This window comes from Lactuca saligna, chromosome 4 (genome assembly GCF_052625555.1).
Source record: "Lactuca saligna cultivar CGN05327 chromosome 4, ASM5262555v1, whole genome shotgun sequence".
NCBI lineage: Eukaryota > Viridiplantae > Streptophyta > Magnoliopsida > Asterales > Asteraceae > Lactuca > Lactuca saligna.
The window spans coordinates 190,821,207-190,833,231 of NC_136420.1; positions in this window are offsets into that span (position 1 = coordinate 190,821,207).

Below are 12,025 nucleotides of genomic sequence, written 5' to 3' on the forward strand. Positions count from 1 at the left end.
ACTGAGGCATACTACTTCTGCAAGTCGTAGTACTGTCCGATCATCTTCTGATCAAGTGAGTGTGTAGTTACTTTTTTCTAACGCGTAATTATGAAGTATTTTATACGAAATACATCTTACGTGTATAATTTTGTTGTTGTGTGTGAATGTATATTCACTTTCTTCTATCTCATAGATATGATTTATTCTCTATGAAATACGTGTTATGTAGGCGTGCCTCATCTGTTATGTGGAAAATGTATTGAATGAGAATGTTATACAAGTTTTAAACTATGTATAAAAAATATATATTTTCATCTACTAATATGTTGGGTAGAACATGGGTAGATAGTTGGTGTGTGATAAACAGATGAGAGGCCTCGATGTTGTTGTTGTTGATCTAGTTATTCAGCGGAGTATGGATAACGACCACAGACTCTTTCTAGATAGTCTTGTGGAACGCTAGCAGATTCATAACCTGTAGGTCTTGTGAACGATGTGTTCACCGGTGCACTCTATCCCCCTCATGGTTGCCTTTAGGATATCTATTGTTGAGGACACCCCTTAGCAGTAATGTCCGTCCCGATGAAAATCCTAGATTAGGTCCCTCGAGATAGATGTTCTTTTAGGGACGTAAAGTGAGGATAACGGGAATGGGTAATCAGGTTATTGTTGGTTGGTGAAATTAAATATAATTTATTTATTGTGGGTTGAAAACCCTATATGCTCACCAGGCTCCCAAGCCTGACCTACTCAATTTTATTTGTATTACAGGAAGTGGCGCAAGGGCATAAGATGGATGAATTGTAACGACCCAAATTTTCAAATAAATTTAAACTTTTCAAAGCAATCCATTTTAATAACATTATTACAAAAAGGTTTTCAATAGATTATTTTTCAGAGTATTCCCAGGTCCATTTCATAAAACATAAATGGGAGGAACGGTATGATCACTTCTTTGCCTTGCCACAGTCTCCTGAGAACCTGAAAAACATAAAACCACAACTGTAAGCCCGAAAGCTTAGTGAGATACCCTCAAAATACCAACCACATATACGCCCTTCCAGGCTACGACCTTCCGGTCCAAAACATATTGCCTTCCGGCCCATAACATATTGCCTTCCGGCCCATTGAATAGAAAGCATACATAACATAACAGAACATAGAACAGCCATGCCTATCGGGTCAAACTCCAATCCAAACAACCATGTGTACATAACATTCAATCATATAACAGTTCACAGTCAACAAATCGATCAAACAGATCACATAACATATCATCACCCTAACCAGGATACCGACCTAACCGATCACGAGCATAACATCACCCTACGTCTCAGCCAAAATACTACTTACGCACATACGCCTTTCCAGGCCATGAACTTCCGATCCACATAACATAGAATGCCTTCTGGACCATAACATAATGCCTTCCTGCCCATATCATAATGCCTTTCGGCCCATATCAAGCAATACCATAATAGACAACCATCAGAATTTCCATCCGGTAAAGGGCAGGCCTTGGTGCCGTAGACCCTGTCGATATAGTGAGGATAACTCACCTTGCGAATGCCGATACTCTGAACGGAAGAAGCAGACCCTCGAACCACCAACTCACCGCAAATCCCGAACTAACCAACATAACAAGCATAAGCATTAGGTCAAACATACTTCCACTAAACGGACGAAGACCAAGGTCCAAATCTCACACAAAGTCCAACATTGGCCCAATTTACCAAATTGGGCCCACCTCACCAAATGGGCCTAGATCCAATATCCATAATATTAATTGGGCCAAAAACGCTGTATTCATAATTTCCAGACTTGGCCCAAACACCAACAACCCACAAATGGCCCAACATAAAAGCCCAAAAGAAAGTCCAACAGGGGGAGTACGTTGGGCGTACCCTCCTTGGTACGCGGGGCGTATAGCATTGACTCGCAAAGGAAAATCGGGTTACTCGCCCGCTATGCGGGGCGTACTACCATGTTACGCGGGGTGTAACTTCGCTACTCATAATGTCCTTATAACCACTTAATGGCTTAAGCCCTTAAGCCTAAACTTCAGATCCATATGCCAAATATGATAAGAAATCATAAAGTCTCAGACTTTGTCACATGGGACGTCCTTAAGCTCTTAATCCAAGGTCTTAATCCATTAAGACCTATATAACTCATTCATGGAATGACTACAACTCTTGGGACCTCATTTTTATCAATCAAGACCTCTCCAAAGGTCTGAAAGGACAGATAATCTTGACCAAATCGAACTATGCAACAAGATGGGGACTTTTGGGACAAGAATGGTGACAAAGCTTCATGATACATAGATCTATGCAATATGGAGGTCAAGCAAGAAACTTTATACCTCAAACAAGCCCCAAAGGGTGATATTTCTTCAGATCTACAAGCTCCACACGTTCTTCTTCTTCTTTGACAACTTCCCTTTTCTCCTTCAAGCCTTTCTTTTGCCAATACAAGCTTTTCAAGGTCAAACACACCCAAATATGAGAGGAATACGAGATCTAGGGTTTCTCAGAGGTTGAGGATGAGTATAAGGAGGCTAAGGGGTGAACCAACATGTTCCTTATATAGTGGTTGACCCTGAAATAGGGTTTGGGGTTTCTGAGGGTACGCGGGGCATACCTCCCTGGTACGCTGGGCGTACTCACCCGGCCACCCGCAACCTTACGATCCTTTACGCTGGGCGTACGTCCAACTTATGTTGGGCGTACCCAGCCACCTTTCACAATCAAAAGCATGCATGCATGCTATGCATGCATGGGACCATTTCCTTCTCATTCCACAAAGGACTATAAACAATTATCAACTTCGAGGCACCGCAACTCCTCTAATCTAAACCCACTCTCAAATAACTTTACATTCAAACGAGGGTGACGAGAAGACCAATACTTCTAACACATATACCCGCCCGAGACCTTCTCGGATGAAAATCATTTCTCGAAAAGGACCAGAATTACCTTTCTCTTAATTCTCGGGGACTCATAATTAAACACTTAATGAACGGGGTGTTACAATTCTCCCCACTTAAATTAGGCTTCACCCTCGAAGCCTGTGACAACTCTACTCCGAACTAACCCTGCAATGCTCCACCTGGCACTCACCGGACCATGCTTCCCAAGACTCGACCATCGAGATCCGAAACCCAACTTACCTTTCTTTCCGACAGAATGAAACGAGCTTCAGCCCTAGAGCAACTCCCACGAGTTCTCCATCACAATCTCATAACCGCACCAAACTGGCTCTAGTGTCCTCGGGTTAGGAAAACCCCGATACACTGATGACACTTCCAAACACCTTTCCGGATGCATTTTCACCACATAAACAAATCTACCTGGAATTCCGAAATTTCCAACATCCCCAGGAGGAATCACCATTACATACACAACTCCTTGATCAGAATCAAGATAGGAGTCCCAGAATCCATCCCGACATCCCTCCTGAGACTCTTGGCCCTACACCCGCGGAATCCCTCCCGCGTCCCCAACAGACATCCCATCATGATGTCATTCCATTCCTCCACCGCAACCATGCTGCTCAATCACCACTGTCGGACCACTCCGATCATAACTCTACACTGCCGCTTTCACTTCCGTGAATTTACTCTCACTCTCGGAGCTACACTCCTCTCTCTCTCTCTCTCTCTCTCTCTCTCTCTCTCTCTCTCTCTCTCTCTTTCCTTGCCATGGAAATCCATTTGGCTGCCTTGTCACCACAACAAGTGGCACGGTGCTCACCTAACGCTACACGACCCCGATATGGCATAACCGCTACCCATGCAACACACATGCTCTGAATCTGCTCGCAATGACTCTCGAGTCCATGCACCATCTCTACTAATCAAGATCAATACTCGGGGACAGACCTTCTAGTGCTAACACATCACACCATAACCAACCCATTTCTTCGAACCGATCCGATAATACCTACAGAGTCTTCAGCATGACTGGGCCACCTCACCAGGTCTTCAGTCAATCTGGACCACTCTCTAAACCTTCAGCCAATCTGGCCTGCCCTCCAGGGCCTTCAGTCTGGCTGGACCGTCCCCCGAGCCTTCGGTCTGACTGGTACGCCTTCCGGCCTTCAGTCTATCCGGACCGCTCAACTAGCATTCATCATTCCGAGTTATCTTTCCGGGAAATCCTCCCCTGCATACTGTTCTAGCCCCTAGGGGTTCCGAACTCTATCTCCACCATACATACTCGATCCCAACCTGATCCCAGGTCCTACACAATCAATGCCATAGGTCTGTGATCCGCCCCGTACGCCTGCTACTCACCCATACCAGCCTGCTCTCAGCTGAAAGAAATACTACCGAAAACCAAGCAGCTAAACAACCTCTCAAGTCTATCGATCATCCGGAGAATTTCCAATTCTCCCCCACTTAGGGCACTAACTATCAACAACCGGCTGCTAACACCGACCTCCCAAAATAACCTTGCACAAAACCCAACGCTTACACACAGACTGATTCCCACTAGCACTAGAAACCTTCACAAAACACATTTCCACACTGATCAATCCGATCAAAAGGAACCCAATCTTCAATTATCCACTCCTCAGACTGCAGATGCTACCCGACATTCAAACCAACGTCGCATCTCCACTAATAACTCTCACGAATGATAACTAACGATGGCCTGAAACACCAAACTATAACCATACCAAACCTTCAAGGAACAATGGATACCAAAACGAAAACCCGAAACACTAATCCATAACCATGCCGAACCCTCAAGGAACAACGGATAACAAAACGAAAACCACCCAACGACACTAGCAGATAAACGATATTCCACAATAGTCGTAAATCAACAAGACAACAAGAAAGAAACATACCCGCAGCTGCATCCAGCACTGCTCTAACCTCCTCCGCTGCAAGTTAAAAAGCACGACCCTAAGCCATTAGGGGCTCCGCTCCACTCTGACCTCCACCCGTGATCCTCAACGTGGTCGGTGCTGGAGCCTGCACTGGTCCTGCAGCAAACTGTGGACAGTTGACCCTCAAGTGTCCAACCTGATGACAATGATAACATAACCTCAAATCCCGCACCAGCACTGACTGCCGACAATCCCTCGCATAGTGCCCCTCCTTTCCACACTTGCGGCATGCACCACCGGACCGACAAACTCCGACGTGACCCCTACCACACTTTCCACAAACGTGGCTACCCTGATTTCCTATCCTGGAATCAACGGTCTTAGACCGTTTCGTCGCCGGCTGCGACTGAACCGGAGCTTGCCTCAGCTCACGCAACTGCAATTCAATCTCTAACTCACGCCGTCTGGCGGCCTCCTGCAACTCCAACAAGGTCTCGCACCTCTGTGCGGACACCAACTGTCTGATATCTCTCTTTAGCATACTCAGATATCGGGACATCTGAGCCTGCTCCGAAGCGAACTCAGGGCGAAACACCGCCCTCTCAGCAAACATCCTGGTGATTTCCGTCACCGACTCTGTATCCTGCTTCAGCTCAAGGAACTCTTGAGCCAACCTCTCCCTCTCGACCTGCGGAACATAACGAGTGCTGAACATCTCTCTAAACTAATCCCATGAGATCATAGCCCTCTGCGCATCCGAGTATGACCCCGTGGTCAATTTCCACCAATCCCTTGCCCCGAGCCTTAACAGGTTCAGAGCATACCTCACCCTCTGATCAGCAGGGCATGAACACGTGAAGAAGCAACCCTCCACGTCTGATAACCATCTCATAGCAACAATCGGATCCTGAGCTCCATCAACGGTGGGAGGCTTCGTATTATCGAAGTCTCGATATTGAAAACTCCTACTAGCTCCTCACTCTGCCGCTGCAGCCGCGGCGGCAGCTGTCTCTGTGAGAGTCGTATAGCGCTCATAAAAATACTCCACCATGGCGGTCTTGATCGACCCAAACAGTTCCAGCAGCTCGGACCGGAACAAGGCAGCAACCTCATCATGCAGGATCTCACGAATCCTCGCATCCAAATCGTGCGTACTCATCTAACCGATAACCTCGGATGGTACTGACCCGTCCGCAACTCCTTCTCCTGCACCCGATCCTAACCCGGATCCACTCCCAGCATGCCTCGAAATCTCCATACTGAAATAACCACAAAACCTCAGGCACTTCCCACTATCCCGGGAACCAACTCTCACCCAACCCTAGAGGTCATGGTTTCCCTGATACGCGTATGGGTCCTGTGCTTTCAGTAGTACGGGCCCATATTTGTATGAAGTACTACCACAACACCCTAGCGACAAATATACATAGCAAGTGCTCGATCCTCACTCCTAGAGGGACACTGGAAATCTCAACAAAGGAAAACCCTAGGCTAGCAGGCATCACATAACATGCAACATCATTATGAAATCCTAAAGATCCCTAGCCTATCACTAGCATGCTGTTCTATCAAACTCAATAAGACAAATATCATGTATGGTATTTTGGGGTCACTTACTGGCTCCGGCTGATCGTACCTCCGCGTACTCCTTTTACTTAATTTGAAAACCATTTTAATTTCTCTTTTTAAAACCCTCCTCGATTTGAGACTGGAGTCACAAGAGTGTTCCTCCAATTCACTCAAACCAAGGCTCTGATACCAACTTGTAACGACCCAAATTTTCAAATAAATTTAAACTTTTCAAAACAATCCATTTTAATAACATTATTACAAAAATGTTTTTAATACATTATTTTTCAGAGTATTCCCAGGTCCATTTCATAAAACATAAACGGGAGGAACGGTATGATCACTCCTTTACATTGCCACAGTTTCCTGAGAACCTGAAAAACCTAAAACCACAACTGTAAGCCCGAAAGCTTAGTGAGATACCCCCAAAATACCAACCACATATACGCCCTTCCAGGCTACGACCTTCCGGTCCAAAAAATATTGTCTTCCGGCCCATAACATATTGCCTTCCGGCCCATAGCATAAAAAGCATACATAACATAACAGAACATAGAATAGCCATGCTATCGGGTTAAACTCCAGTCCAAACAACCTTGTGTACATAACATTCAATCATATAACAGTTGACAGTCAACAAATCGATCAAACAAATCACATAACATATCATCACCCTAACCAGGATACCGACCTAACCGATCACGAGCATAACATCACCCTACGTCTCAACCAAAATACTACTTACGCACATACGCCTTTCCAGGCCATGACCTTCCGGTCCACATAACATAGAATGCCTTCCGGCCCATATCATAATGCCTTCCGGCCCATATCAAGCAATACCATAATAGACAACCATCCGAATTTCCATCCGGTAAAGGGCAGGCCTTGGTGCCGTAGACCCTGTCGATATAGTGAGGATAACTCACCTTGTGAATGCCAATACTCTGAACGGAAGAAGCAGACCCTCGAACCACCAACTCACCGCAAATCCTGAACTAACCAACATAACAAACATAAGCATTAGGTCAAACATACTTCCACTTATCGGACCAAGACCAAGGTCAAAATCTCACACAAAGTCCAACATTGGCCCAATTTACCAAATTGGGGCCACCTCACCAAATGGGCCTAGATCCAATATCCATAATATTAATTGGGCCCAAAACGCTCTATTCATAATTTCCAGACTTGGCCCAAACACCAACAACCCACAAATGGCCTAACACAAAAGCCCAAAAGAAAGTCCAACAGGGGGAGTACGCTGGGCGTACCCTCCTTGGTACGCGGGGTGTATAGCATTGACTCGCAAAGGAAAATCAGGGTACTTGCCCGCTACGCGGGGTGTAACTTCGCTACTCATAAAGTCCTTATAACCACTTAATGGCTTAAGCCCTTAAGCCTAAACTTCAGATCCATATGCCAAATATGATTAGAAATCATAAAGTCTCAGACTTTATCACTTGGGACGTCCTTAAGCTCTTAATCCAAGGTCTTAATCCATTAAGACCTATATAACTCATACATGGAATGACTACAGCTCTTGGGACCTCATTTTTATCACTCAATACCTCTCCAAAAGGTCTGAAAGGACAGATAATCTTGACCAAATCGAACTATGCAACAAGATGGGGACTTTCGGGACAAGAATGGTTAGAAAGCTTCAAGATACATAGATCTATGGAATATGGAGGTCAAGCAAGAAAATTTTTACCTCAAACAAGCCCCAAAGGGTGATGTTGTTTGGTTTTGAGCAATCTAACACTTCCTAAGTGTGCATGCAACCCTAATAAACCTTGGATCTATGTTTGTCTAAATACATGCAAAATAATAATTTTCCAAGGTTTATAACCTATCTAACATGGCATGGGGAACATTTCAACATAAAAGAGTTAGAAGAGATTACATACCTTTTTGTGAGTTTGGTTCTAAGGAGTTTGAGGGCCAAGCACCAATAGTGTGAATGCCTCAAATGGAATCACAAACACCACAAACTCTTGGAAAACTTTGAGAGAGTATACACCTTGTATAGAAATCGGCCACACACATGCACACACACACTAGTTCACTAGTTTTCTCTAAGGCTCCATTTCATGCTCCATAAGCATGCTTATATAGTGTGCATGGTTAGGGTGAAACCCTAATAACCCATGTCTTTTCCTTTTCCAAGGATCCATGGGTTAAAAGCTCCATGGATCATCCATGGACTTCCACATAAGCCTAGCCCATTAACAAATGAGTATTAGCCCACACTATATAAAACAAATAGCCCATAATTTAATTAGTATTCCTTTTAATCTCTAAATTAATCCATAATTAATTTAAGACTAAAACTAATTAAATAACGTAACTTCATATTAATATATTATAACTCATAATATATTAATAAACATATGTGTATAACTCTCATAAAATTATCCATAATAGTTTGGATGAGATGCAACCCAAATGGACCATGTCGGTCGGGTCAAGTATATACCAAATAAGTTATGGACTTAGACACCTTATCCAACAGACTCCCACTTGGATAAGTCTAATAACTATATTTGCCTATAACTTCAGGAACCAACCAACAATCGTAGCTCTCGAAAACTCCCTCGAACAATGAAGACTCTGTCGAACTATGAAGCGCCATTTTAGATAAGTGATCACATAATCCTCTGTTCTCATGATATCAGCCGGACAAACACATGGAGCTATGTCTTGCTTATTGTCTAGCAGTTGTTTCTCGATTTTCCGATTTGTTTGACGAAGAACTTCACTGAACACATCGGTTTAGTTCTGACCAGGCCTGGTACATGGGTCAACATAAAATCATCGAGGGGCCCGGATATCGCTTCTATTTCTAGAAGGAACAGATAAACTTCGACTGATATGCTTGTTCTACTACTCATTGAATTGTACACAAAGGCACGTTTTATAACATCAAGTTACTGATGCGTTTACGTGCAATCAATGCACAACCAACTCATAGGTAACAACTCATATCTCTAGGTTTAAAGATTTATATGATGTTATCGTCTCACGATCACTCGAGATAAATTCCATGAAGTGATACAAGGGAGCGTGGGTTTATACCAATACTCATAACTTATGAGTACTCATGAATGTTGCAGCAACCATTGCCATGTCTAAACACCTTTAAGGCATCTACAAACCCAATTCATGACAATCTTGATTCATACCTACTTGCGACGTATGATCGATTGTGGAGGTTTGAATAAATTAATTATTCTGGAAGTCAAAACATGCAAAACTGAAACAATAGTAAATAATTGACAATGATAGTAACACTTTACTCATAAATAAATCACAAATTTTATTCATCATCAAACGTCGATTACATTTTACAAGTTTCAGGAAAACTATCTAATCTATAAAACTAATATCGTCCCTCAGCCCGATGCGTCTCGCATGCTGAAAATGCTTAACCCTCGTCAGTCCCTTCGTAAGGGGATCTGCAGGATTCTCATCTGACGATATCCTCCTTGTCACAAGGAGTCCTTCTTCAATCTTGTGTCTTAAGAAGTGATATTTTCTGTCAATGTGTCGGGATCTGCCATGATCTCTTGGTTCCTTGGCTAAGATAACCGCAACATTGTTGTCACAGAAAATCTCTATAGGTTCCTTAATAGCTGGTACAACTCCAAGGTCTCCGATGAAGTTCTTTAGCCATATCGCCTCCTTCGCTGCTTCACTCGCTGCTATATACTCTGATTCACAAGTCGAATCAGCCACCGTCTCCTGTTTGGAACTCTTCCAAGAAATTGCCCCTCCATTTAAGGTAAAGATCCAGCCCGACTGAGAGTGGAAATTATCCCTATCAGTCTGAAAACCAGCATCACTATACCCTAATATTCTCAAGTCATCACTGCCACCAAGGGTAAGAATCCAATCCTTAGTCCTCCGCAGGTACTTGAGAATGTTCTTTACCGCGGTCCAATGAGCCTTGCCAGGGTTCCCCTGATACCTGCTGACCATGCTCAAAGCAAATGCCACATCAGGACGGGTACAAGTCATAGCATACATGATCGAGCCAACTGCGGAAGCATATGGTAATTGGCTCATCTCAGCTATCTCTGCCTCTGTACTCGGACTCTGAGTCTTACTCAGTTTGGTATTGCTTTGGATCGGTAAATCTCCTTTCTTGGAATTCTCCATGTTGAACCTTTTCAACACCTTATCCAAGTAGATACTCTGACTAAGTCCAATTAGTCTTCTACTCCTTTCTCTTAATATCCTTATCCCTAGGATATAGGTAGCCTCCCCTAGGTCCTTCATAGCAAAGCACTTCCCAAGCCAGGACTTAACCTCCTGCAAGGTTGGGATGTCATTTCCTATGAGTAGTATGTCATCCACATACAGTACCAAGAAGCTAACTATACTCCCACTAGCTCTGACATACACGCAAGACTCATCTTCGCTTCTCAAGAAGCCAAACTCTTTTACCTTCTCATCAAAACAAAGATTCCAGCTACGAGATGCTTGTTTTAATCCATAAATGGATTTCTCAAGCTTGCATACTCTATTAGGGTACTCTGCATTGACAAAACCCTCTGGCTGATTCATGTACACATCCTCAGCCAACTTTCCATTAAGGAAAGCGGTTTTGACATCCATTTGCCATATTTCATAATCATGAAATGCTGCAATGGCTAACATAACCCTAATAGACTTAATCTTGGCCACCGGCGAGAAGGTTTCATCATAATCAACACCTTGAGTTTGAGTAAAACCCTTCGCAACCAGTCGAGCCTTATAAGTATGCACTTTTCCTTCCATGTCTGTCTTCTTTTTTGAAGATCCATTTGCACCCGACTGTTTTACGGCCTGGTACATTGTCAACCAAGTTCCAAACTTGATTGTCATACATGGACTGTATCTCGCTGTCCATAGCCTCCTTCCATTTAGCAGACTCCGGGCCTGCCATGGCTTCCTTAACACTGCTAGGTTCATCCAGATTTACTAGTGTACTATCACTAATAAATGTATCACCTTCCGTAGTAATATGAAAACCATAATAAAACGAAGGTGTGTTCCTAACCCGTGTGGAACGTCTCGGAGGTACAGACTCGTCAGCTGGATCAACAGGAGTTTCTTCCTCAGGTTGATTGCTAGTGTCTGAGGTTCCTTCGTCAATTGATTCTTGAATTTCTTCAAGATCAATCTGCCTCCCACTATCTCCTTGGCTTATAAATTCTTTCTCGCGAAAGATCCCTCTTCGTGCTACAAAGACCACATTCTCACTGGGTCTGTAGAAGAGGTAACCGAAGGATTTCTATGGGTAGCCGATGAAAATACACCTTTCACTTCGGGGTTCAAGCTTATCATGAGTTTCACGCCTCACGAAGGCTTCGCAACCCCAAATTTTGATGTGGTCCAAATTGGGAACCTTCCCAGTCCACATCTCATGAGGTGTTTTGGTAACCTTCTTTGTAGGGACTAGATTAAGGATATGGGCGGCAGTCTCTAAGGCATACCCCCAAAAAGAGATTGGTAACGAAACTCGACTCATCATAGAGCGAACCATGTCCAACAAGGTACGATTACGCCTCTCAGCTACACCATTCAGCTGTGGTGTCCTGGGAGGAGTCAATTGTGAGACAATCCCACACTCCTTAAGATAGTCAAGGAA